This window comes from Carica papaya, chromosome 3, assembly GCF_054855325.1.
Source record: "Carica papaya isolate Zhongbai chromosome 3, ASM5485532v1, whole genome shotgun sequence".
Taxonomy (NCBI): domain Eukaryota; kingdom Viridiplantae; phylum Streptophyta; class Magnoliopsida; order Brassicales; family Caricaceae; genus Carica; species Carica papaya.
The window spans coordinates 20,166,471-20,181,079 of record NC_142311.1 but is presented as its reverse complement, the minus strand read 5'-3'; the positions used below and the strand labels follow the sequence as shown (position 1 = coordinate 20,181,079).

Sequence of the window (14,609 nt, the reverse complement as noted above, 5' to 3'; positions counted from 1 at the left end):
AAAGAGCCACTTCTATCATTATGTTATTAGACTCATCAGAGTGTGGGAACAATCATGTATTCAAGGTTTGTGGATCCACGGGATCCTCATAAACTTCAAGGGGTAGGTTAACGAACGGTTCCTCACTATCTTCCTCATCTGGGGGGCATGAAAAGAGTGAGTTTCATATGGTTAATAAGGAAAACAGTATTTAAATAATATCATAAGATTTAAAAGGTCAATAATTATATCATAAATACCTATCATTAGGTCATGTCAAAGTCTTATCTTACCTTATGAAAATAATTTATTTCTTAAGAAAACATCATTTCATAGTCACCACAATCAAAATCAAACATCATACTTGACAATAGAGAAAATCAAATAAATCATGAAATACTCAGATTTTCGTGTCATGCTTCGTGAAGTCATTTCGACTTTCATCTCTAAGGGCAGATACGAATTTTTGACTATCCATGTGTAATGACCAGATCAAATACAGATAATGGCAATTTGCTCAGGCACATTTTCGACTAGCCAAACAATAGTACGACTATGACCACGATCGTACCGAACATAGTAGTCCTATTAGATATTCTATAGTCATGGTAGTACTTATCCCAATGTGACCCCTAACAGATATTCGCATCACAACTCTCATCAAAGGATATGCCGTCATCCACAAGGAACGGTCCTCTCACGTCTCTTCAGACCAGATAAATGAAGAAAAAATAGATACCCCTCAGAGATGAAAAGTTTAACGAGACAATTGATGCAATATGCATGTCAATACAGATACACACATACTTCAAACCATTCAGGTTTCGTGCCACTTTTCTCTTCTATTCCTTTTTTTTTTGTTTTCTAGATAACTTTACCAGTTTCATGTTTATTTATTTACATACAAATCATCAAGTGCCTATAAATCACATAGCATGCTTGAAATCAAGAATAATTCACTTTATTAGAACTATTAAATATAGAACATGCAAATCACACAAAATCACATATTCATTATTTTAATTTTTCTAAAAATACTCCTTAAGATGTTTAAAGAAATACAAAATTAATTACCAAAATTTTGAAGTTTTTCCTACACTGTTCTTTTTCTCCTTCTCACCTTCTCTCTAGATCATTCTCTCTCTCTAAACTCTTGGAAGGTGGAAGAATAGAAGTGATGAGAAAATAACAGGAAATGATCCTATTTATAAAAAATAGGGGCAGTCAGATTTGTATCAAGTGGCAAGATCTGGTGAAGAGAGAGTGTGTTGAAATAGAAAGATGCTCGATTTGATGCGGCACAAAAAATAAAGGAGAAATTTCCTCCACCGTCGGTGGCACACCCCAAGCAGTGGCACGCCACCCAAAAAGGGTAATGGCACACTGCCTTAGGCAGCAATGTGCCTCATGCGGCTGGCGCGCTCTGCAGGCCTAACTTGCAGGCGCCGGGCTACCCTGCCGCACACAGGGCCTGCGGCGCATTAGGGCACTGCACGTAGGCCTCAGGCGTGCAGGCCTATTTGCGCAGGCCTGCTGAACGGACAACGCACGCATAATGCGCGACACCAGGCCCCTGTTTACGTGCGATGTGACACACAGATGGGCCTTCTTGTGCACAATAAAACGCGTGCAGGTTTGCCCCTGCGCCTCGCGCAGATGGGACGTGCGCACTATGCACACGTCCTACGCCTGTCCCACGCGCACGCACGTACATAGCGTACGGTGCCCGCATGGACAACCCTCACCCGCAGTTGTTTTCCCGTGAATTTTTTTCCCTCTTCCGTTTTCTCCTGAAAATTTAATTATTTTTTTAAATAATAATAATAATAATAATAAATAAAATAAAATAATAACAGATAAAAATTAAAATTAAATAAAATCAAAATAAAATAACAAAATCGACATAAAATTAAAATTATGAATTACGATATAAGGCTACGAAATAAATTTAAATGAGTTCAGTTGGTTTTAAGGTCCGAATAAATAGAGTTTTTCCAAATACAATTTAGCACGGTTGTGAACAAGGTGCTATAGTAGGATGGATCACTCATACAAAGATGTTATTGAGTAAGGGGAGCAACCCCCTCTACCTCAGGTTGCAGGACCTCAACTTAGAAAATCTTTCGGAAAGGTAGTACCATGTATTACATATTCTAACTCTAAATATGTTACTCTCACATAATTAAAAAAAAAAAGTCGTAAAGCTTCTAAGAAGTTTAAACTCATGATAAAAAAATTTAATGGATAAGTTTCCTGCATGAAGGGATGAATTCTTTGAAGAAAATTTAGAATAATAAAAATCAAGTCAATATGTTAATAAAAGTAGTGACTCACGATAATAATGATTTCTATGCCAAGGTTGTAGGACTGAGGTCCAAATGATTGGTGATGAATAGATATTCTCTTCAAGGGTTAGAGGAAGAGATTGTTAAGTAAGTTCACCCACATTAAATAGAAAAAGATGTGTGTGTGTGTAGGAGTAAGTTCTTTTTGCAGAATTAAGAATTATAAATCGAGTACAAAAAAGAATAAAAATTATAAAAGGAAAGGCTTTGGTTGATGAGATATACAATAAAAAACATAAAACAAAAAAATAAAATGGAAGGTGGGGGTCACTGCACTTAGAAGAAAAGGATTAAAAAATTTTGGTTATTTTTGAGGCATCTGTAAATTAAAAACAAATATCATGATTCTTTTATTTGTTGATTAGATCTTTGAATATTGTCAAGAATGAGCTGAGTATTTAGTATTGAATAATATTTGAAACAATATTTTTTTATTATTTACCTACAAAGAGAGAGATTTTTAGGACATTAATTAAGGAGATAATTTATGTATTTCTTGATTATGAGTCCAAATTTATAATTAACTTGAAATTTTTTGTACCTTTTAATTCCTTGATTCATAGTTTGGTTGTAGTATTTTTTTTTTTTTTATTTTAGAAGATTTTTCATGTAATATTTTTTATTTTTATATCTTATTTTACGTTTATTTATTTTCTTGATGTAACTGACTTTTTTTTTTTTATCGGAGTTAATTAAATTTATACAACTAATATTATACCAAGTGTTAAAACAAATACAAGCATTGTAGAGCTAATGCCCATGATGAAATTCTCAAGTTATGGGCCTCCTCCATTTACTTTGCTAGTTCTCTACAATGGGAGTTTTCATTCAGAAACTAATTCCTAGGAAAGTATATAAGGTTTTGAAACCACAGTTTTAAGGTCGAATCGACGAGTTCATAAATGTCTTAAAACATAAGATTAAAAATTATTAAAATAAAAAATATTAGTTAAATCATTTCATATCAGTTTAGACTTTTATAAAAATCGTTTTATCTATTTTTTAATCAAACCTAGACTTTTATAATCTCATTTCCATTAAAAATTAACTTTACATCGTAAGACTTGGTAGACCAATGCATAATTCACACTCTACCCTAGTGGGCTTATGTGTGATGATCATGTTATAACATAAAATAATTAAATTATACTATTTTTCTATTAGTTTAAGTTGTCGAAGAATTTATTCAATATATTATTTAATAAAACCAATTATTTTGTCTCAATTGGAAATAATGCAGCCAATAATTCAACATATCTTTTGCATCATGAAGAGAAAACAATTTTAGTTATTATTAGAGTAGTTACCAGAACCCCTAAAAACCTAATGTCAACAGTTGAATTTGTAGATAAGTTGAAGAAAACAATTATGAAATAGGTATTTGGGCTATCAAAATGGAGCTAATTAATTTATTGGTAGAAGACTTTGGATCTATACAAATAGTTTAGTTACACCACCTCCTCATTTTAGTGAAGTCCTTATACATTATAAGAATGTTAAAAATATATTTTATTAATAAATTTAGTTAATAGTCCATTATTAATTGTACATCCCATCAAAATTTCTCTTTTACAACAATTTGAAATACATCCAAAACAAGCATGAGTATAAAATTCTTAAAACTTTTACAATATAAATATGCAATTTAAGAAATATACAAACTGTTTGAGATCTGTTCCACAATTCTCACAATACATCTATACTAAAAATATTTAAACAAATTTAGCAACTCTAAAATTTATATTGAAGTTTGCAAAATATATAATTATAAAAACCTAACTTGGCAATAACACTGCACAACTGAACTTTTTCACAAGCAAGTATTGGTTGGTATTTCGGAAGTTGCTCCTTCGTTATCTCTACAAGTAAGAAATAAGTTTTAATTTATTTAGTGTATATAGATTCTAAAAAGGAAATAGACATGAAAATAGACCAAAAACGTAACGCTTTTAACTAAACCCGTGCAGATACTATGATAACGACGACGAGGAAATGTGTAAGATTGACTAACCAAACCCATAAGCACATACATATATGTAATATATATACACACACACACACACACACATATATCTAGATGGTACAAATCCTACCAACGTTCCTAAAATTATCATAATCACTGATTATTGTGCAATAAAAGCCATTCAAAGAGGTCATCCAATACAAGAATCAAGTGGCGAAGATGCATAGGACTGAAGATTTGTTTTCTTCTTCTTTTTCACAAGTAAACTAATACGTCATTGCATAGTGTTATACTATGACGTTTCCACTGAAAGTCAAGAGCAAACCCAAAGTATCTGCAGCAATAGACGTGGAGAAGATAGTCGATGCGGTAGACTCGGTCAAGACATTTGATCCCATTATCCTATTTTTTATTTTATGCACTTTTACATTATCCTGATTGCTTGAAAGTATGAATTTTTCAGTTCACTTTCGTGTATTTAAAGCTGTAAGTTATGAAATAGGCAATTTTTGAATCTAAAATCTTGTAGTTTATTCTCACCCAAAGAGAATTTTTTTACCAATTTCTTTTGGCTTCTGGCTAGTGGAATCTATCAGCGAAACCCACCTTCATTCTGCTCAACCGGTCACGTACCCCTCCCAAATTGATTTTAAGGTTTTCTATTCCTTTTTTTGGTGGTCATGACTCAAATGCCAATTGATAGGTTCCAGTCAGAAATCGAAAGAAATTGATAAAAAAAATTTCTTCGAGTAAGAATAAACCATAAGATTTTAGATTAAAAAATTATTTGTTTCATACCTTGTTCATTTCAGCTTTAAATACACGAAAGTGAACTGAAAAATCTCTACTTTTAAGCAATTACGATAATGGAAAAGAGCATGAAATCGAAAATGAGATAATAGAATCAATTATCTTGACCAGGTCTACCGCAACAACTATCTTTCCCACGTTCTACTCCTACATATACTTTGGATTCACTCTTGACTTTCAGTGGAAATGTCATAGTGTAATATTACCTCCCTCTTTTTCAAGAACCTTGTCCCCAAGGTTCACATAGCTAGATTTTCTTACAACTCTGCAGTAACATCTTCTTCGCCATTTTGAATTTTTTTTTTTTAATTCGTCCAAAACCTCATTCATGGCGTGTTTAATTTTCGTGCCTTTTCCATCCATAATTTTTTGAAAATTAAAAAATATCACATCATCACTAAACTTGAGAATGCTTGTCGAAGACCATCCACCCTCAACTCTTCAAGAGTATTATTTTGGGTTCCTTGCAGCCTTTTATCGTTTTTGCAGCATATAATCTTCATATGCTTGATAATTATCCCCAACCAGATTGCTTACTTATTTAGTATTAGCAAATTTCTCAACAGTTGGAAACTCCATTGCTGTTTCTCGTTAAAGAGGCACAACCAACAGTGGATTGGAAATATCACCACATACTGTTTATATAGCTGCCTGATAGGTCCCAGTCAAAGCTTCAAAGAATTATAGGTTTGTTTTCTATTTATGGCGAGAATTACCAATAAAAGTTTGTGGGAAATTTGATATATCTTTGTTGATGAAATTGGGCATTCTTAAATACATAAAGATTCAACAATAATTCCTACTCTTACGGTACATATAAGAAGAAAAGATATAGAAAAATGAAATGCTAGTGGAGCTGTGGGAGAGCAGATCTCGATATGGCTGCATCGACCGATTCTCCAGTGCCCACATTTTTGTTGTGCTGTCATTGAGACTGGTTCTTCATCCGAATTGATTTCTTTAAACTGTATATCACGGGTTCAGGATGGATACTCATTGAGATCTTTCGAGGGTCTTATCATCACTCCCCCCATTCAGAGGAACCTCATCCTCAAGGTTCAAGTCAGGGAATCGGTCATGTAGATCTTGTGTGTTTTCTCATGTGGCATCTTCAGCGACCATGTGTCGCCATTTAATCAAAATTTCCTCAATAGACTTAGAGCCTTTCTTGATCCAACAGTGGTCTACGATTGCTGCTGGTTGGAGGCGAATATTGCCTTCTTCACTGGTGGTGGGTAGTTCTTTTGTAGTAAGGAGTGTGTCTCCCACCTGCTTCTTAAGAAGGGAGATGTGAAACATAAGATGAATGCGAGATCCTTCTAGGAGTTTCAATTAGTAGACAACTTTGTTAATTTTCTGTTCAACTTGATAAGGCCCAAAATATCGACATGCGAATTTTTACAAGGCTCGCTTGAAGAATGTGTGCTAGCGATAAGGCTGTAGTTTGAGAAATATCCAATCGCCTTCCTAGAATTCAACATTGCGATGCCCACTATTTGCTACATGCGGTTGTTGACAATGTGCAAGTTGGCCTTGAGTTGTTTAAGTATCTCATTTCTTGTTATGAGCTGTTGAACAACCTCATGTACGATTGTCATGGCGGCACTATAGTGTGGAATGGTTAACGGAGGACGTCCATAGAGGGCTTAGAAGGGGATCATGTCAATGGAGGAGTGAAAGGTGGTATTGTACACTTGGCACAAGGTAGTAGAGAATGCCATTTATGGGGCCTTTGATTGGCTAAAAGCTGGAAGTATTGTTCAACACATCGATTAATCACTTCAGATTGTCCTTCAGCTTGTGGGTGGTAGGGGAGCTCATTTTCAGTTGTGTATTTGATAGTTTAAAAAATTTATTTTAGAAGTTACTAATAAAAATAGGATCCTTGAAACTTACAATTGAACGAGACATGCCATGTAATTTGACGACTTTTTCCACAAACCTTTCTACAACTACCTTTGTTATGTAAGGATGGGCAAGGGCCAAGAAATGAGTTGTTTTGCTAAGGCAGTCGACTATTGCCAATATAGTATTTTTACCATTGGATGTAGGTAACCCCTCTATAAAGTCCATGGTCATATTGTTCCATACCTACCATGGTATAGACATGGGTTAGAGTAGTCCTGCTGGAGATAAGGTCTCAAATTTTGCACTTTTGGCAAGTCTCACAAGCTGCGACATATTCTTGCACTACCTTTTTCATGGATGGCCAATAAAACTATTGAGCTAACATCTTATATGTTCCAAGTACCCCTGAATGTCCTCCCATTTGAGAATTATGGTATGCCCGCATTAGTTGTTGGATGCAGCTTGTTTTATGAGGAACTACCATTCGGTTCTTATGGAATCAACCCGTTCTGTCAATTGTAGGGACTATTTGGTTATTCCTTTTCTAATTTCTCAATTTTTTACATATAGGGGAGGTGTGTGGCTTCTTTTCTAATTTGATCTCATAGTTCTGTCTTACAAACAAATAAAACAACTAGGGTAGGACTACTGACCTATCGAGAAAGTCCGTCAGCTGCACTATTCTCTTTTCCTGGTTTGTATGTAATCTCATAATTATACCCAAACAATTTATATACCCATTTCTGTTGTTCTGGAATTGTAATTCTGTGATCCATCAAGTATTTCAAACTACGTTGATCTATTTTAATGAAGAACTTACGTCCCATTAGGTAGGGTCTCTAAGTCTGGACTGTAACTATAATGGCCAATATTTTTTTAGCATAGGTAAACCAGGACTACTTAGTGTCCCCCAAGGCACGACTCATGTAAGCAATAGGTTTGCCTTGTTTGGTGAGGACAGCCCCAATTCCTTTTCCCAAGGCGTCTGCTTCAATAGTGAAAGGTTCAGTAAATTTTGGTAAGGCCAAGGTGGGTGTGGAGGTTGTGGCCTATTTCAAATATGTGAATGCTTCTTCTACTGTGTGTCCCCATTGGAACAACCTCTTTTTGAGGAGGCTTGTCAGGGGTTTTGCCACTAACTTATAATTTTGTACAAACTTGCGATAGTAACCTGTCAATCCTTGGAAACCATAAAGCTCAGTGATGTTAGTAGGTCTTAGCTAGTCCAACATTGCCTTAATTTTACCTTGGTCTACTTTGACTCCTTCCAGGGTAATGATATGACCTAGATATTCTAGTCTTGATGGCCAAATACACACTTCTTTAGTTTAACAAAAAAAATGATATTTCTGCAAAATCTCAAACACCTGCTTGATATGTCCCAAATGTGAATCCCAATTGGTGCTATAAATCAAAATATCATTGAAAAAGACTAATACAAACTTATGGAGATATGGCCTGAAGATGGCATTCATAACTACTTGAAATGTAGAGGGAGCATTGAAAAGGCTAAAGGGCATTACCAAGTATTCATAGTGGCCACTGTGTGTTTAGAATGTCGTCTTGTGTACATCGAAGGAATATACACAAATCTGGTGGTACCCAATTATGAGGTCTAGCTTAGTAAAATAGGTCGCCCTATGCAATTCGTCCAACATATCCTTTACACTTGGGATAGGGAAATGGTCTTTGACTGTGACCACATTGAGAGCCCTGTAGTCGGTACAAAATCACCATATCCCATCTTTCTTTCGGACCAGGAGAACGGGTGAAGAGAATGGGATGGTGTTTGGGCAAATGAGTCACGAACTAAGCATATCAGCCACCTGTTTCTCAATCTTTGTCTTTTGGAAGTATGAATAGTGATAGGGTCTGATATTTATCAGTTTGGTATCATCTTTAAAGGGAATGTAGTGGTCGACTTCCCTTACTGCTGGCAACTGATCTGGCTCCTCGAATATCATCCTAAATTCTTTTAATAGCCACTGTAGTTCTGGCTCTTTAGTGGTCATGTCAGCCACTGCCTCTGCTATAAGGCATACCGCATACAGAAAATGTTTGGTGGGCAGTGAACGAAAAATTTCCTCAAAGGAGGCTGACTGGATGGGTGGAGCATTCAAGCTGCACAGCTGATGTTGCCATTCTTGCCATTGGAAAGCCATCATCATTTGCTTCCAGTCACATTCCACTGTTTCTAACTCTTCCGACCATTGTATTCCTAGAACCAAACTGAGACCAATCAATGGTAATGAGTAAAATATAAGGAAAAAATGAATACCTCGCACAAAAATTGGCACATTTTCGAATTGCCCCTTGCACCGCATCGGGCTTCCGCTTGTGACTTTAACCGAAAATGGTTCTGTCGGAGCCTCGAGAAGTCGTAGCTTGTTGGCAACCTTCTCACTGATGAAGTTATGGGTAAACTCACTATCAATGAGGGCTATAATGTTCTGTTTATGAATGGTAGTCGGAGCTCGCATAGTGTGCGCCATGGACCACCCAATGAGGGCGTGGAGTGAGATTTTGGGGTCCTCGACTGCAGCTTCTTCGTTTTTGTCAATCCCCCCTTCAATCAACAATAGGTAGGGCTTACACCAGCAGTGGCCGATAGTGAATCATTCATCATAATTAAAACACAGGCCTTATGCTCGTTGTCACTGTATTTCCTCCCAAAAGAGGTGCCTGGAGGCGTTAGGAGCGCCTAGGATTTGCGGGTGCGAGGCGATCTGAAGATTGGGGCTTAGGCTGTTTTGAGTTCAACCTGGTCAGTTCAGCTTGTGTTGCAGGTCCATCTACTCCTTTCTCTTTTAGGCCAGGCCTATGGCATCTTTCAAGGTTTTGGGCCATAACATACAGATTTCGTCTGCAAGATCGGGCTTAAGCCCACCGACAAAGGCCCCAATTAATGCTTTTTGGGTCCACCCATGAACCCGATTACCGAGGCGCTTAAATTCTCTCTAATACTTCTGTAGCAGGTCAGACTACTTGATGCGAGTGAGGGCCTCATCAAAGTCTTCATATTCTGTCGACCCAAAACGAGCCCATAGTTCTTTAAATCTGGCCCAACTGATCGAGCAACCTTCTTCTCTGTAAGTTTTGCTCAGCCACTCCCACTAACAGTAGCCTCCCCTTCAAGATGGAATGATGTCAGGGTGACACGGTGCTGTGCAGCCGTTGCTTAGAAGTCGAAGAACTGGCTGACCCGGTTCAACCACTCAGTGAGGTCTCTGCCTAAAAAAGATGGGAACTCCAGCTTGGTTACTTTGGAGACAAAGGGTGATCTCCCATCATCACATTCAGGCCCCTCCTCACGAACCAGTCGTAGTAGACTTGGGCAGCTCATCCGGTTGCTGCTAGGTCCCTCTCGGTTTGAGGCAAGGGTTTTTGTCAACCGCTTGAGATTTTTCTCAATTAGTCGCATCTTATTGATCAACTCGATTTCCATTCAGTTGAAGCTATCTTGTAGTCCGCCAAGGCTAGCTTCTAGATTCTCGATTCGTTCTTTGTTGGAGACAATTTCAACAAGCTCTGATACCAATGATAGGTCCCAGTTATAGCTCTAAAGAATTACCGGGTTTTTTTTTTGTAGTGAGAATTACTAATAGAAATTTGTGGAAATTTTGATATGCCTTTATTGATGAAATTGTGCGTTCTTAAATACACAGAGATTCAACAATAATTTCCTACTCCTATGGTACAGATAAGAAGAGAAGATGCAGAAAAATCAAATGCTAGTGGAGTTGTAGGAGAGCACATCACAGGATGGCTGTATGGACCGATTCTCCAAGCGCCCATGTTTCTGTTGTGCTGCCATTGAGACTGGCTCTTCATCCGGGTTGATTTCTTTAGACTACATATTGCGGGGGTGGGATGGGTACCGTTAGGATCTTCTGATGGTCCTATCACTGCTTCCACTGCACCGTGTTAGAGTTTATTGTGATTTCTTGTAACTAAAGAGTTACAAATATAATTACGCATAAGTGTTGGGTCTGGTTTGTAATTAACTATAAGTTAAATCTGTGTTTAACTACATGTATAAATAGCCATCTGACTTCGGTTAATACATATGATCTTTTTCCTCAATCTAGAGTTTTCTCTCACCTCTCTGTCTCCTTCCTAAACAAGACTCTTACTGTTTACTCTTAAACTTTTTTTTAATCAGGTTTGTTTAGCCTATCACAAATTCTGATACACCCTTCGAAAACATGATAATAAGAGCAGAAGTTTTCTTTTTGTTACCCCTGATAACCGCATCTTCAACTTCCAATACGTTTTTCCTCCCTTCTCTCTCATGCTATTTGTTTTTTGTTTTTTGTTTTTTAATGTTTTTCGGTCCTCTCCCTCAGCTTCCTTCTCTCCCTTCCCACTCTTTGACAAATCGCTTGGATTTTCATATCAACAGAGTTCTTCAAAGCAGTCAATCTGGTAGAGTCTATAAATCCCAACTTTCTTGGGTCTTTGAGGTTTGTAAAATTGAGTCTTGTGCATTCTCTTCTGAGCTTATATGCTGCGCGTTCATAGGCGTAAGCAGCAACCTCTGCAGTATCATAAGTGCCAACCAAGACTCTCATTTTATTTGGTGGGAGTCTAATCTCGACTACCCATTTCCCCCAGTGCCTTTGTGTCACTCCCCTGTATAGCTTCTTCTTCATTGGGCACAAGTAGGAGCTTGCTGACACAGAGCTTTGAGGTGGGTTTATTAATGGGTTGCGAGCAAAGAATGTGTTTGCTCTACTTTCTTGGCTGAATTTTGGAGAATATCTCTCTACTAAAGGTAGACTGAGGACCCTAGGGGCTCAAAACCAGGGTTGATCGTGGTGGTAGGGTTCGTTGATGGTGAGCAATGAGAGAAGATTGACTTTAAGGTGTTTGTACCTCCTACTAAAACGATATGTGACAGAGAGGACTGAGGCTCTGAGTCGCATGGAAATTTCGCGCTACCAACCTCGTCTGTGCGGCAATAGATCTACACATCTCTCCTGCAAAAGCAAATGTTTTCGGTTTAGAGTAAAAGGGCAGTCGGGGCCAATCGTTTTTCTCTGCGTTACAGTTCGGCAACGTCTGGCCCGTTTGGCTTGGGGCATTGCTGCTGGATCCTTCTTTGTTCAACATCAAAACGTCGATGAGCCATCGGAGAGTGTCCTCAAGCTGGTGGAATCTGTCAGCGAAACCCACCTCCATTCTGTTCAACCTGTCCTATACCCCTCCCGAACTGATTTTCAGGTTTTTTATTCTTTCGTTTTAGGTGGTTATGGCTCTGATACCAATTGATAGATCCAAAGTAAAAGAAATTCTCTTCAGGTGAGAATAAACCACAAGATTTATATTCAAAAATTGTCTATTTCATAGCTTGTTCATTCCAGCTTTAAATATACTTTTAAGCAATTACGATAACGGGATCAACTGCCTTGATCGCGTTTGCCGTAACAGCTCTTTTTCCCACGTTCTATTGCTGCAGATACTTTGGGTTCATTCTTGGCTTTCAATGAAAGCGTCATAGTGCAACGTGCACACAAGCACATTCTTACCTTGATGATCTCTAACATACTGCCACCACTAAAGCATCAATATTTATCTAGTAAGTACCAAATGGTGCAGGCTCCCATTTTTCCTGCTCTACATGTACTTCATTCTAAGGCTCATTTGATTGATCATCCTGCTCCATTTCATTGAAATAACAAGTAAGATTCAATATGCCTCTAGTTGAGAGTATATTAATTTTTTGCCTACCAAGTACCCCATAATATTCACAAAATATTATGCTATATTATGACAACGATAGGATATGCTATGATGTAACCAAAAGGTGAAACAATTAGGATTGTCTCGTTAAGGGGCTTAAAAGCTACACTTTTACGTGTATAATCACACTCTTTTAACAAGTGCTATATATCCTTCTTATGCTCCATGCGCATACTAAAAATAATACCCGATCTCACTTTTACTAGCATGACATACCAAGTGATTCATATCGACCGTATCCTCACCCATGTCTTTTATTAGTAAACTGCCCAAAGGAGAATGCTATTGTATCCTTGCATATTTCTCCCAATGTCTTTTTCGTATTCGGAGCTTGTAATTTATAAATGAGGATCTCCTACCCAGTGGACTTCCAATTAATTTAAACCAGTCTCATTAGGGAGGAAGAAACTATTAATTGTTTTGCAGTGTTCCAACCAGTTGAAGTCACCAAATCAGATACAAAAATGGGGCCTGGTTGTACATGTTTTGGTGTCAATACTCTGCGTACTAGTTGGTTTGGAAATCATTTGTTTGTCAAACACCAAATTTCGTTTACCATTTACCCACCCTCCATCTTAATCCTTTCTTCAACCGAACCTCTTTTATGGTTAAGAAGACTTCTCCATCTTACAAAGTAATCTTAAATTTTATAAAATAACAATATAGATACACCCTCAGTGCAAAATTAAATATTGGTAAATTATTTTTTCTACCTGTGTCACAGCCCCAGAAATTTAAAATGAAATGTGTATTTAAAAATATCAAATGCGGAAGCGAAGTCAAAATTTCGATTAACATCCTTTACACTAAAACCAAAAATGTGCTCACAAAATATAAAAGATCAAACTAACTAAAAAAGAAACTCGAAAGTAAAAGCTATGAATATGACTATGGAGTCTCTAGGCGTCCCCTTCGTCGTCCTCCTGCGGAACGGGCTCGGGAACAATGTCTTCCTGATCTGAAATGATTAAATAAGGAATGAGCTACACTAGCCCAGTAAAGACATCACGATATCTCACCGTCACGGAGGTAAAGGTGGGTAGAAAACACAAAAAGACCAATGGAGCATAATTTACAACAAATCATTTTGCCAATAATAAATCATTTACCATCCACTTAGCTCGGTGAAATTCATAAAACAATATACGAAAACAATAACATTATCATCATCATGAAATCATATAAACTGTATAACATAATACTTATCACGCTTTTTGTAATTCAATCATTACACAACATATTTTCTTCATTTACCAGCCTACTAGTATCCATGGGGATCCATAGGGGTCCCGCTACCCGTTAACCCTTAACACTTGAAATCAGATTCCATGGCCGTCCCCATACCCCGTCCGGTATGGGCGCCAAAACTATAAACCTCATTACCCCGTCCGGTATGAGGGTGAAACGGGTTGTCTCCATACCCCGTCCGGTATGGGCGCCAAAACACATAAGGTCTCCATACCCCGTCCGGTATGAGAGACCACAATCCCGGTAGGGTTCCCTACGGACCCGGTCCGTCCACCATCTCCCAGGATACCTAGTCAGGCTGACCACATTATACAATTATCAATTTACATAATCTTTCATTCTCCTTTTCTTCAGTCAGCATCATCAATTTACATACAAACAAGCAAACAGTAATTTATGCCAAACAAGACAACATACAGCATCGGTTTCTCAGTCATTCAACCCATAATCAATAAAACAATAAAATATGCACGCGAAACAATGAAATGAAAACATCAGACCTCATACTGCATTTAAAACTGTAAAATATGTCAAATAACAGTTAACCGACAAACACACTAGACTCGGGCTCCATTAGCGACCTTAAGTAATTTCACATATTCGTTGATTCAAAAAATACCGTTTTACCATTATTGAACTTTAATACCGTGATAGGAAATAGGGTGAGGGGTCCT

General features: G+C 37.5%; 2 long non-coding RNA genes and 1 pseudogene across 3 annotated transcripts; 1 reads left to right on the top strand and 2 right to left on the bottom strand.

Annotated features, from left to right (window-relative positions):
• Positions 1-3,909: 3,909 nt before the first annotated feature.
• LOC110812942 (uncharacterized) lies at positions 3,910-10,023 on the bottom strand. Its single transcript, XR_015817920.1, has 2 exons — positions 9,224-10,023; positions 3,910-4,183 (listed from the first exon to the last, which is right to left on the bottom strand). It is a non-coding gene; the product is annotated as an uncharacterized LOC110812942 (long non-coding RNA).
• A 32-nt stretch (positions 10,024-10,055) lies between these two features.
• Positions 10,056-11,028, top strand: LOC148266817 (uncharacterized). Of its 2 annotated transcripts, none has more exons than XR_015817919.1 (2): positions 10,056-10,319; positions 10,646-11,028. It is a non-coding gene; the product is annotated as an uncharacterized LOC148266817 (long non-coding RNA). The 2 variants fall into 2 exon arrangements; XR_015817918.1 differs by having other exon boundaries at positions 10,156-10,489.
• A 236-nt stretch (positions 11,029-11,264) lies between these two features.
• On the bottom strand, positions 11,265-12,443 carry LOC148266816 (ethylene-responsive transcription factor ERF061-like; annotated as a pseudogene).
• Between the last annotated feature and the right edge of the window lie 2,166 nt (positions 12,444-14,609).